This window comes from Lutra lutra, chromosome 6 (assembly GCF_902655055.1).
Source record: "Lutra lutra chromosome 6, mLutLut1.2, whole genome shotgun sequence".
Lineage (NCBI taxonomy): Eukaryota > Metazoa > Chordata > Mammalia > Carnivora > Mustelidae > Lutra > Lutra lutra.
The window spans coordinates 9,959,545-9,971,112 of record NC_062283.1 but is presented as its reverse complement, the minus strand read 5'-3'; the positions used below and the strand labels follow the sequence as shown (position 1 = coordinate 9,971,112).

General features: G+C 42.9%; 1 protein-coding gene and 1 pseudogene across 2 annotated transcripts in view; one reads left to right on the top strand and one right to left on the bottom strand.

Annotated features, from left to right (window-relative positions):
• Window positions 1-1,878: 1,878 nt before the first annotated feature.
• Window positions 1,879-2,575, bottom strand: LOC125102632 (40S ribosomal protein S2-like; annotated as a pseudogene).
• Window positions 2,576-7,048: 4,473 nt separating this feature from the next.
• RNF144B (ring finger protein 144B) overlaps window positions 7,049-11,568 on the top strand; it is a 164,450-nt gene continuing 159,930 nt past the window's right edge. The window contains exon 1 of one of the 2 annotated variants that reach the window (XM_047732948.1): window positions 7,049-7,230. The gene's annotated coding sequence lies outside the window, so the exon portion shown is untranslated. The other variant, XM_047732947.1, reaches the window with a different exon arrangement.

Sequence of the window (11,568 nt, the reverse complement as noted above, 5' to 3'; positions counted from 1 at the left end):
ATGCACACGATTCAGCCAACCAAGTCGAGAAAATACTGTTTGAATTTTAAAAGTGACCTTAATTCATCCCTATAGATCTAGTGTTTGCAGCCTATGCCACAAAATATGCAGAAGTATTCATTGCTTGCTGACCTTTTCAAAGCATTGGCTTAATGAGGGGTGTTATGGACAGGGTACAATATGATGTTATGAGTTTTGTTGGCTTAGGCCAAACGATTATCATTATTTTCCTAAGGTTTTTGTATAGATGTGTGTACACTGGGTCTAGGACTTACATAATTATGTATATATACGTAACACATGTTTTTAATAGGAACAAAACCCCACAATATTTTTCTCTGTGGCAGAACACTGTAAGCATTAGGTTTTGATTACATTTTCATGGAAATTTTAATATGACAGAACTAAAAACTTCAAGGAAATAATTCCATAAAGATCTATTTGGAACCAAAGGCCTTTTTAATAAAAGATGTTTGGAGCCCTTAGCTGTGTGCTTAGCATGCGCGGAGCAGTCCTTTGTGACTAAGGGTGGTAGGTCCAAGTCTGGCAGCTCAGACAGCGGATGGTTAGATCTTGCCACTCTTTCTTTTTTCAGACCTTCAATTTGGTCTGTAACTTGATGCTTCACTGATCCCCACACTCTCCCTGCCACGCCAGCTCACAGAGGAATTGCTGGCACTCTGAAATTTTTTTCCCCTCCCCATCAATTAGAACATGTTTGCATTGGTTGCAGAATGCAGTTACATTTTTAGCACAGCATTCTACGAAATACCTTGAGCCACAGAGAGAGTAGCCTCCATGTAGCCTTGATCACAAACTGCCTTACTTAATCAGGCTATATTAATTTCCCTTGATTCAGCTCTGTAGAAATAATAGAACCATAGAGTATTAAGATCGGAAGGCACTTTAGAAGCCATCCAGATTCTAATAATTTCTTTCTACAGATGAATATTGAAGTACTCGCAAACCATAATCCAAACTTTGAAAGTAGACATTACATTTTATATTCTTTCCAGTTCTTGTAGTACTGGGGAATCTGCTCATTCAAAATGAATTTATACATGAGTTCAATAAGGTAGGAAAGGCAGCAAAGTCAGTTGCAAATCTCAGCTAGCTTTCCTGTGAATCTCAGAGTGTCACCTTAAAGGCAACATAGGTCATTGACAAAGGTGGTGACATACTTTATGCTAGTTCCTAGTGGCTGGGGACTAATTCCGCTCACTGTGGAAGAAAAGGAGTGGCCTGAGAAGGATGAGTATATAGAGGGAAGGGTAGTGTGGGGGACCACGCAGTGGGGAAGGGGACTGACTCCATCCCTGTATCGTTAGGAATGGTTAGCCTTCAGAACGCCCCCTAGCGATTGCAATCTGAAATAATGGAAGCAATCATTGGAGTTCATAGCCTTCAAAACCCTACCTAATTAAGGCTTGAATTTTGGAAGTCCTATTTCTTGATGTGTTTGTCTTTCAAGATCTTTAGTCTTAAAGATCTACCATCCCCAAGGTCCTAGCATTGAGACCTTTCTCTTTTATCACTTATAGAAGAATTTGTCCTGATAGGTAGGCACCAATCTTAAAAAACCATATAGACTCTAGGGAAGTATTCTTTTTTTTTTTTTTAAAGATTTTATTTATTTATTTGACAGACAGAGATCACAAGTAGGCAGAGAGGCAGGCAGAGAGACAGGAAGGGAAGCAGGCTCCCTGCTGAGCAGAGAGCCCGATGTGGGACTCGATCCCAGGACCCTGAGATCATGACCTGAGCCGAAGGCAGTGGCCTAACCCACTGAGCCACCCAGGCGCCCCTAGGGAAGTATTCTTGCCAATGGTATGTCTCACTGCCAATTATTTATTTATATTTATTTCTTCAAGCTGTAGTTCACTTTATTTTTCTTGTATAAAACAATGTGGGGGTCACAGCTGGAGTCTGGGTCCTCGCACGGAGACTGGTGTGGGTCTTTACAAGATGGTCAGTGAATTTCTGATAGGGAGACTTGGTGAACACTGTCTCCTTCCAGAGGTCAGGGTGAGATAGCTGGAGGTCTTGGAGATGGCATCAAAAGTAACCTTGGCAAAGTGTCGGTCATCAGTTTCAGCCATCATCAGTAGCTTCTTGGGCACGGGGCTGAGACAAATGCCAGTGCCTCTGGGGGTAGAGATGGGATGCACCAGCACAGAGCCACAATAGCCAGTCACCTTGCCTAGGACAGTGTGGGACTTGCTGATCTTTTCCCCAGTAGCCTCGCCATGGTGGGACGATGGAAAGCTTGGCCAGGGTGATGTCCCCACAGATGGCAGTGGCTACCTCCTTGGAGCACTTGACCCCCAGACGCAGGTGTCCACTGTAATCTCCGATGGCCACAGATGCCTTGAACCTGGTCCACTGGGCTACACGGGTCTGCATTTTGCACAGGCATGATCTTCAAAACCTCATCCTTGAGGGATGCTCCCAGGAAGAAGTCAATGATCTCAGATTCTTTGATGGGCAGGGAGAAGAGACAGATTTCCTCCAGGGATTTGATCCTCATGTCCTTGACCGGGTGGCCCAGCTTGGTGACAGGGATCCACTCCTTGTCGTGGCCTTACCTCCTTGAGCTCCCTGGCCTCAGCCCCAGCCAGACTCACCACCCCCCATGGCCCCATGCTGCTGCTGAAGCCTCAGGGGAAGCCAGCCAAGCATCCCATTCCAGTCCCACCTCCCCCACCCCACCCCCCACTTTTCAAAAAAGTTCTTGTAGCTTAATGCTTCTTCCCCAACATACTTAATTAGTGCAGACTCCTCTTTCTTTTTGAAATCCTACTCTCCATGAGCATACTTTGGTCCTTGACCACTATTTTCTGGGAAACCATGTGAGCAGAAAGAGCTAAGAGTGTTTGGAATATTATATATAAATGTGTATATAAATATATTTAAGTTTTCAAGTAGGCTTATGAAAAAGACCAAGGACCATATCAGGCAATGGACTTACATTTTGTCTTTGGAAAACAGAGAGGAGTATGTAGATGACTGTCAAAATCGCCTCTGACCCCACTACCCAGACATAGCTACATCTAACACTTCGGCACAATTTTCTGGGTTCATAACTTTTATGCATATGAACATATATGCATATATGCATGTTGTTACAGAATTAAGATTTTTTCTATGCATTGTTTATTTATTTTTTTAAATTAACAATACAAAAATTGCCCATGCTATTCAACATTTTTTTCTTTAGCTGTCTGGACTATACTTTCTTTGCTCCTTCTTCTCGGATAGCTAAAAGGTATAGATCTTTTTTTTTTTTTTAAAGATTTATTTATTTATTTGACAGACAGAGATCACAAGTAGGCAGAGAGGCAGAGAGAAAGGAAAGCAGGCTCCCTGCTGAGCAGAAAGCCCAATGTGGGGCTCAATCCCAGGACTCTGGGATCATGACCTGAGCTGAAGGCAGAGGCTTTAACCCACTGAGCCACCCAGGTGCCCCTAAAAGGTATAGATCTTAAAAAAAATTCTTTTTTTTTTTTTTAAGATTTTATTTATTTATTTGACAGAGAGAAATCACAAGTAGGCAGAGAGGCAGGCAGAGAGAGAGGAGGAAGCAGGCTCCCCGCCGAGCAGAGAGCCCGATGTGGGGCTTGAACCCAGGACCTGGGATCATGACCTGAGCCGAAGGCAGCGGCTTAACCCACTGAGCCACCCAGGCGCCCCTTAAAAAAAATTCTTAAAATTTCCAACTATTGCTGCCTTTAAGGTTTTTGCTTGTTTTTTTTTTTTTTTAAATAATTATGAGCTCGTTTTCCCTGAACAGTGCCAGCAAAAAATGACAGCTTTCTTTCTGTAAGGCGAGAAATTGGACACATTTACTATTTCTCTTTCTCTGTCCCCTCCATGTCCTAGATTTTTGTTGAAAAAATCTAGTGATATAATGTAGGGTTATTAAAATCAAATTTATTATTGTTTCATAAATGCCAAAATAATCTATTTTTTAAGAAGAATTATTTTTAACACTTTCTTTAAGGTTTATACCCATATTGACCAAATTTATTTAGACTTACCTCTGTTTAAGGCATTCTACTGCTTATACCTGGTTAATAATGTTACCATTCCTCCAGCCTTAAATTCATGCCATAACAAATTCAAGTATATATTCAAGTAAAATTTTTAGGTCATATGTAGCTGAGAATGTTTTTAAGAAATTACTTTAGGAAAGCCTTGCACAGATGAGATTACTTTCTGTTTTTCTTGCTTTATATAAAATGCTTGGGTCATAATCCTTATCTCAAGGCTCTCTAGATAGGGCTTGATTGAATTCTAGCAATGAGGGTTGCAGAAGAGAAGTCTGGGGTATTTCTGATTGCTATTCTTTTGTAGGTAATCTATTTTTCTTTTTTTTAAAGATTTTATTTATTTATTTGACAGACAGAGATCACAAGTAGACGGAGAGGCAGGGAGAGAGAGAGAGAGAGGGAAGCAGGCTTCCTGCTGAGCAGAGAGCCCGATGTGGGACTCGATCCCAGGACCCCGAGATCATGACCTGAGCCGAAGGCAGTGGCTTAACCCACTGAGCCACCCAGGCGCCCCTCGTGATGATTTCTTTATTGATATCTTTCTTTTTGGAAACATGCAGACATTTATGCATTCATCTCCCATATCTCATTGTTCATTTAATAAATGTAATCTTTTTGCCTTTTCCCTGAACATTGGCAGAGTTTCTCAAGCCTATCTCTACTCTGTTGAGATTTTCAGTTATTTCCCATATGTTACTCTCCCCATTGCAACTTTTGAGCTAGCATTGATATTTTTGGTTGTCTTTCCTAATGTCAGATCCTTCCTACTTTGTGGTTACCTACCTTGGCTTCATAGCTATGATGCCCTTTTCCTTCTTACTGAGTCTACCACATAGTAGATCCCTCTATGTTTGGACTGTACAGCAACTTTATGTACATATTGTTTATGGTAATTCCTTGGAAGAGTCTCCTTTTGAAATACAGTCTTTTCATATACCTAGTATTTTCTGTCCATTTGCTCTAGCTTGAAGAAGTTAAGGTGGGCTCCTGCACATGTGATGTGGAGCCCTGGCTGATTCCCTGGTTTGAAACAAGGAGGTTGAAATGCACTATGATTTACTTTACTACCTCAGAGAGAAAGGAGAGAGCAAGAGACTGATGGTATTAAAGAAAAGAGCCTTGGGTCTTCACAATTTTTTTTTTTTTTTAAATATACAATGCCTGAACTTCATTAATATAGAAACTTTTGGGAACACCTGGCTGGCTCAGTCAGTAGACCAGCGACTCTTGATCTCAGGGTTGTGAGTTCAAGCCTCATGTTGGGTGTAGAGATTAGTCAAAAAACAACAACAGCAACAACAAAAACTTTGTTTTCAACCACTTTTTAAAATTTTTTTTTATTTTTTGAAAGATTTTATTTATTTATTTGACACAGAGAGGGATCACCAGTAGGCAGAGAGGCAGGCAGAGGGAGAGGAGGAAGCAGGCTCCCTGCTGAGCAGAAAGCCTGATGTGGGGCTCGATCCCAGGACCCTGAGATCATGACCTGAGCTGAAGGCAGAGGCTTAACTCACTGAGCCACCCAAGTGCCCCATGTTTTCAACCACTTTTATACATTACCTTGTGTTATCCTTAAAACAGTTGTTTTTGAGTTCAACGACCATGGCCTTTGGGTTCTGAAGATTGTGGGTTGAATACATTCCTTAACACTAGTAATGGAAGCTTTGCAAATTACTTTAATGTCCCTAACCTCATTTCTTCACCTGGAAGAAGTAATGTTTACCGCATAGAAAGGTACAGGTTACAGGCGATAATTACATAGGAATTGTCAGAATATAGTTTGTGGTAGAAGGCATGGATGAGATGGCCCCAGGAGAGCCTGGAGCAGGAAGAGACCTTCAACAGTGAAGCCTTGAGGAGGAAAAGCCAACAAAGGAGATGAGCAGGTGGCACCTGGGTGGCACAGTGGGTTAAGCGAACGACTTTTGGTTTCGGCTCAGGTCATGATCTCAGTGTCCTGGGATCAGGCCCCATCTTGGGCTTTGCACTCAATCTGGAGTCTGCTTGAGATTCTCTCTCTCTCTCTCTCTCTCTGCCCCTTCTGCTCATGCTTGCTCTCTCTCTCTAAAATAAATAAATGAAATCTTAAAAAACAAAAGAGAGAGATGAGCAGGAGTGGTCAGAGTGAAGGGCAAAGATCAGAAGAGAGTGGAATCAGAATCAAAGGGAATTTAGACATTTCAGATGCATAGAACTCCCGTTAGCGTCATGAGTATTGGGTTTGGCAGTTGGTTAGACTGACCTCAGACACAGACCCTTTGAGTGCAGAGAGGCAGTAGAAGGAGGACACCAGTGGGTTGATTAGCATGTGTAGGGAGGAAGATAGGAAGTGTAAACAGCCAATGAAAACATGTTTCTCCCTTAAGGGAAAGGGATAAGACAGGAAAGAAGAGAGAGAAGTCAGTAGCTAGATGGATACTCCAGACTACAGATTGCGATTTGAAGAAATAGCAAAATTTCAGTAGAAAAAAGGCATGGAAGTTTGCCAAGTAAAATTTTTTTTCAAGGATGGACATTAAAAATATGACCATCTGATACCAACTTATTTCTGGAAAGAAAGAAAATATTGACATGAAAAAATTGAATACATTTAGCTTTATGAGAAAGTCAGTCTCTCAGATGGTAAAGTTTTTTCTTTTTCCATCCAAGATTTACTTTTCCCGCCCTGGGTTCAAGGTTCCACCTTTCTTCTCCTGTAGAGATTGGCTTCGCCCATGGTCTTCACTCTCAACTGTTTTCCGTCTCTTCTCTGTTGAGTCTCTCCTGCAATTATATAACTATGCCTCACTCCATCTTTAAACAAACTTAGGTAAGAAGTAATGAGGACATGCATGAAAACAGTGGCAAGGGGATGGAAAGAGCGGCCAGATAGGGAGGGAGGACTTATAAATAGCATTCATAGGACTTGGTGACTGATTGGAGGTGGCAGGTGGGCGGGAGGGAAGAACCTAGGATGACTTCCAGGGTGACGATGCTACATGGTGCTGTCATACAGGAGGATTGGGGCTGGGAGGACAAAACTCATGGACTCAGCCCAGCGTGCAGGGAGCCGGGCGAGTTGGGAACTCTGCACCCACCCTACAGCAGCCTTTGTCTTCTCATGCTTCGTGGGTTGGAGTCTACACCTTGTTTTCTGCAATTATTTGCCTCTTGGAAGTTCAAGCCCTGCACGCAGGAGTTGGTGAGCTAACAGACTACGTGTATTTTCTACTGGAAAAAAGTAAAAATGAATCAAACGATAGAAATAGGAGTCCCCATGTTATGGGGTGTCTAGATGGAACCTTTTGAGTCTTTGGTTTTATCTGTGACTCAAGACGGTAAAGGCCATATTCCGAAGTCAGATGTAAGGCCACAGTGCAGAGTTGGAAGAGGGAGAACAGGAAAATCAGCTTCACACTGGTTGTGATTAGCTCATTGGCCGCTTCCAGCTGATAAAACAGGCCAGAGAGGCTAAGAACATAATGATTAGAAGATCATTTTTAGAGAGTTGGGAGTGGGTTTGAGTCCCCGCTCCTGGCCACCTCGAGAGAGGGCTGTGAGGTCGTGCCTCTTCAACTCAAGTCTAGAGAAAAGGGTTTTCCGCAGACCATTTGGAGTGTTTAATGACTGGGAGGTGTCGTGGATGAGAGATTGTTGCCTGAGAAATCTAAAGGACAAGAGACCGGCCGGCTCCTCTCCTCGTAGATCAACAGAGGCGCTGGTGCATTGGGCCATAATTCGAGAGAGCACAGACTTCAGGATTGTTCCCCAAGGACCAAAGGTACCCGATACTGAAGCTGAGGTCGTCTCAGGTCATGTGCAAGAGGGCCACCTGGACCCCAGCAGGGTAAACTGAGGAAAGAGCCATCAGCATGTGCGCCAAGGGATCTGTAGGCGATGGGGGTAGAGCTGAGGTTCTCTACCTCTCAACCCCCATTCCCCTCACCACCATCCCCAACCCTTGCTCAAGAGGAAAAAGTAATCTTTGAAAACCTACCAAGCTCACAGATGACCAGCGTTAGATTATTAATCAAGGGAGAATTTTCCTGCTGTCTCTTCCCCGTGCCCACCCCCCCCCCCATGTCATCCCCACTTTGGTATCAGGAAGTGGCATAAACCTCTGTCAGCAATTTGGCCAAAGAGAGAGGACTCTTTCCTTGTCCACCTTTCCCAGTGCAAGGGGAAAGTGTTCCGTAAAGATGTTCGGTAGATCACAGCCGTAGGAAGACGCTTAACTTTATGTGAGCTGGAAGTCTGAGTGCTTTTTATGATGGGACACATTAATTACAGAATGACGATCGATTTTGGGGATTTAGAGTGACTCGAGTGTCCTCATTATTTAAGAGGAGCTGAAAAAGTCATGACAATTGTCCCGAATTTCGCCCGATGACTAGGGAAGAACAAACCTCACATACTAAAAGAGGCAATGGAGAAAAGAGATAAAGTCATTTTCTGATGCTGTCCCACGAGTCCTGTTTGTTCGCTGCATACAGAAACCATCTGGGGTTTTTCAATGGTCCATAATTGACAAGAGGATGGAAGGGGAATACGGGTTCTTCCAGGAATTAAACAGAAATGTCACGATAACTATTTTCATTTCTTAAAAGGATGCTAGGAGAATTTTAATCAGGCAATTAAAATATACATCAGGTAATTTAAGAATAAGGTTTGCAGTCTGTTTCACAGCTGGGGAAATGATCTGAGATACGGCCTTTGTGAAATAAGCCCATAAGACATTTTCTCCCTTCTGTTTCCAAAGAATCACAGAAGCCATAAATGGCTAAGATTAATTGTTCGCCCTTTGTATTCTGCTATTGATCAATTTAAAAAAAAAGAAAAGAAAACATGTGTTCCTGTAAAACAATAAAGATAATGCCCATAATCCAATACATTCTAGAATAAACAAAAATGCTAATGGATTTCTCTTTTCAGCTTTTGGGAATTTTAAAAGGGCTTTAAACTATTAGCTTCCATATTCCCAGAATTTGCCAAGTTAGTCAATGAAAGTCTTTAATGGTAAAGGAGTGACAAGGGAATGATCTAAATAATGTTTCTATTAATGTATTCCTAAAAGTGGAAAAGACAACTTGAAAAATACGTATGATTCACCCGTAAAGTATTTACACTGACCGGGGACAAGCGCAGTTTATTCCATAGAAGTGGAATTTTGGATCCAGAAGTAGGATATCAGATTGACCCGAATAGATGGAAGAAAGTGGTGACTTGGCACAAGGATATGAGTCATTCTGTGGGTCTAGAGGGAACGCAGCTGTGCCCTTAGGATCCCAAGGGCGATGCCGCTCTTGGTCCCCTTGAGCATGGGGATAAAATGTTATTCCCATGATGTTGTTCCATTACCCTCATTATCAAGACTGGAGAGAGACTGGAGGGCTGAATCGTTACATTGTATCCCCAATGCTAATAATATGGTCAATGATACTGGAACAAAAAAGAAAAGACGAGAGAGAGTCACCTGTTGGCTTTGAGGAGCACGTTGCCATGCTGTGACAGGCCACGTGACTAAGACTCAGAAGCAGCTGCTGAGTTTGGGGTGAGGTGTTTCATGACTGGGGAAAACTAACCTATCCCCCCATTTTCTCAAGTCTGTACTCTTGGCGTGATTACGAGCATATGCTGGATATTCTGCTAGCCTCGTGTCTCTCAGCTTCTATACTGTGCACTAAATTTCTCTGTGTCCTGGGCTTTCTTCAGCATTATCTTGAATTTCACTGATTCTCTCTTCAGCCAGCTGCACTGATTGGCTTTTGCTTTAATAATACAGTGGAACCAACAACCTGCAAACCTCAGCGGCTCGCAACAGGTATCTCTTTCTTGCTTACCCTGTACGTGAGGGGCTGCTGGTCAGGCGCACAGTCTTTGCTCTAGGCGATGGGTCAAGTTCGGTGAGACCCAGGCTGGAGCAGGGGAGCAGCCCCGCCGCAGGTGTGAGGTTCTGGTGGTGAGCGGGAGGGCTGGTGGGCTTGCCCTGTTTCTGAAAGCTTCTGCTCACATCTGGTGTGGAGTCCCTTCACGCTGTTGACCAAATCAAGTCAGTGGCCAAGCCCATGACAGATGGAGAACCAGACCCTTCCGCAAGGGAGGACGAGAAGAAAATTTTTAAATACAACCTATGAAAACGGCCTCCTTTTGTTTTTCCATTAACCACATTTTAAATTCTAGATCTCGACATGGTTCTTTCTCAGTCTTGTTCCTTTACCTCCTGATACCTTGTTCTTGACTTACCAGCCATTATCTTGTCCAACATTTTAAAAACATTACAGTTCTTAGAGTGCCCTCTTTCCTGTACCTTTGGTGGAGTAAAGTTGCCTTTTTGATTCATCTGCTGATTTTCCTCTCTCATGGCTGTTTGGTGGCTCGCCCCGTGCCTTATCATCTTCGTGAGTTGCATGTGCCTGGTTTGTTTCTTCTGTTGAGGTCCACATGCTCGCTCAGTTTGGGATCTGGTTTCCAGTCCTGTGTCCTTAGAGTTCGTTTGAACTTCCTGTGCCTTGAGCAAGCTAAAGTCCCCTATTTCTCACTGCTGACTCTTTCCCCATTTATAGCCCAGGGCCAGTGGTCTGCTTTTGCAATGCTTTTCTCCCGAGAGGATGGTTTTTTTTTTCTAGTCTTCTACCCTCCTGACTTTATGTGCGAGGGTCTCCATTCCAGTTCCATGCAGTGGGTAAGCCCGATGCTCCGAGATGAATATCTGTTCTCGTATTCCTCCTTCATCTTCAATTCTTAATCACCCTTGTGGGGTTTGAGTTTCTTGTTCGTTTCTGGGACATTTCCCTGTCTGGCTTTTTTGCCCAGCTATGCATTTAAAAATCATTTGTTGAGAAGGCTGTGGGATGGTGTGGCCAAGGTGGGGATGGAGTAGACGTCCCAAGTCACCTTGATGTGCCTTATTGACGGGTCCTTACACTCGTTTTGTGATTCCCCCTCCCCCAAATTCCATTTTACTTTTCTTTCTTTTTTTTTTTTTTAAGATTTTATTCATTTATTTGACAGAGAGAGATCACAAGTAGGCAGAGAGGCAGGCAGAGAGAGAGGGGGAAGCAGGCTCCCCACTGAGCAGAGAGCCCGATTGGGGGCTCAATCCCAGGACCCTGGGATCATGACCTGAGCCGAAAGCAGAGGCTTTAACCCACTGAGCCACCCAGGCACCCCTCCATTTTACTTTTCATTGGAATTACATTGATTGTAGATTAACTTGGAGAGAATTTATGTATTTACAATGTTGAGTCCTTTCATGTATGAATCTGGCTTACATCTCACCATTCATGTGAGTCTTCTCTTAAATGTCCTATTGAGATTGTGCAAATAAGAAATAGGTATTTTATACGTATTGTTAAATTTAGCTCCAGATTTTATGCTTTATTCCTAGGTATTATTCCTGGCTTATTGAATAACCATAAGCAAATGATCTAATCATAGTTTTAATTAGGTTTGAACTGTTTAATTGCTATGATTTAACTCAATGACTTAGTGAATATAAAGTAAAGAACCTATGAAATAATTCAGTTGAACGTTTTCCTTT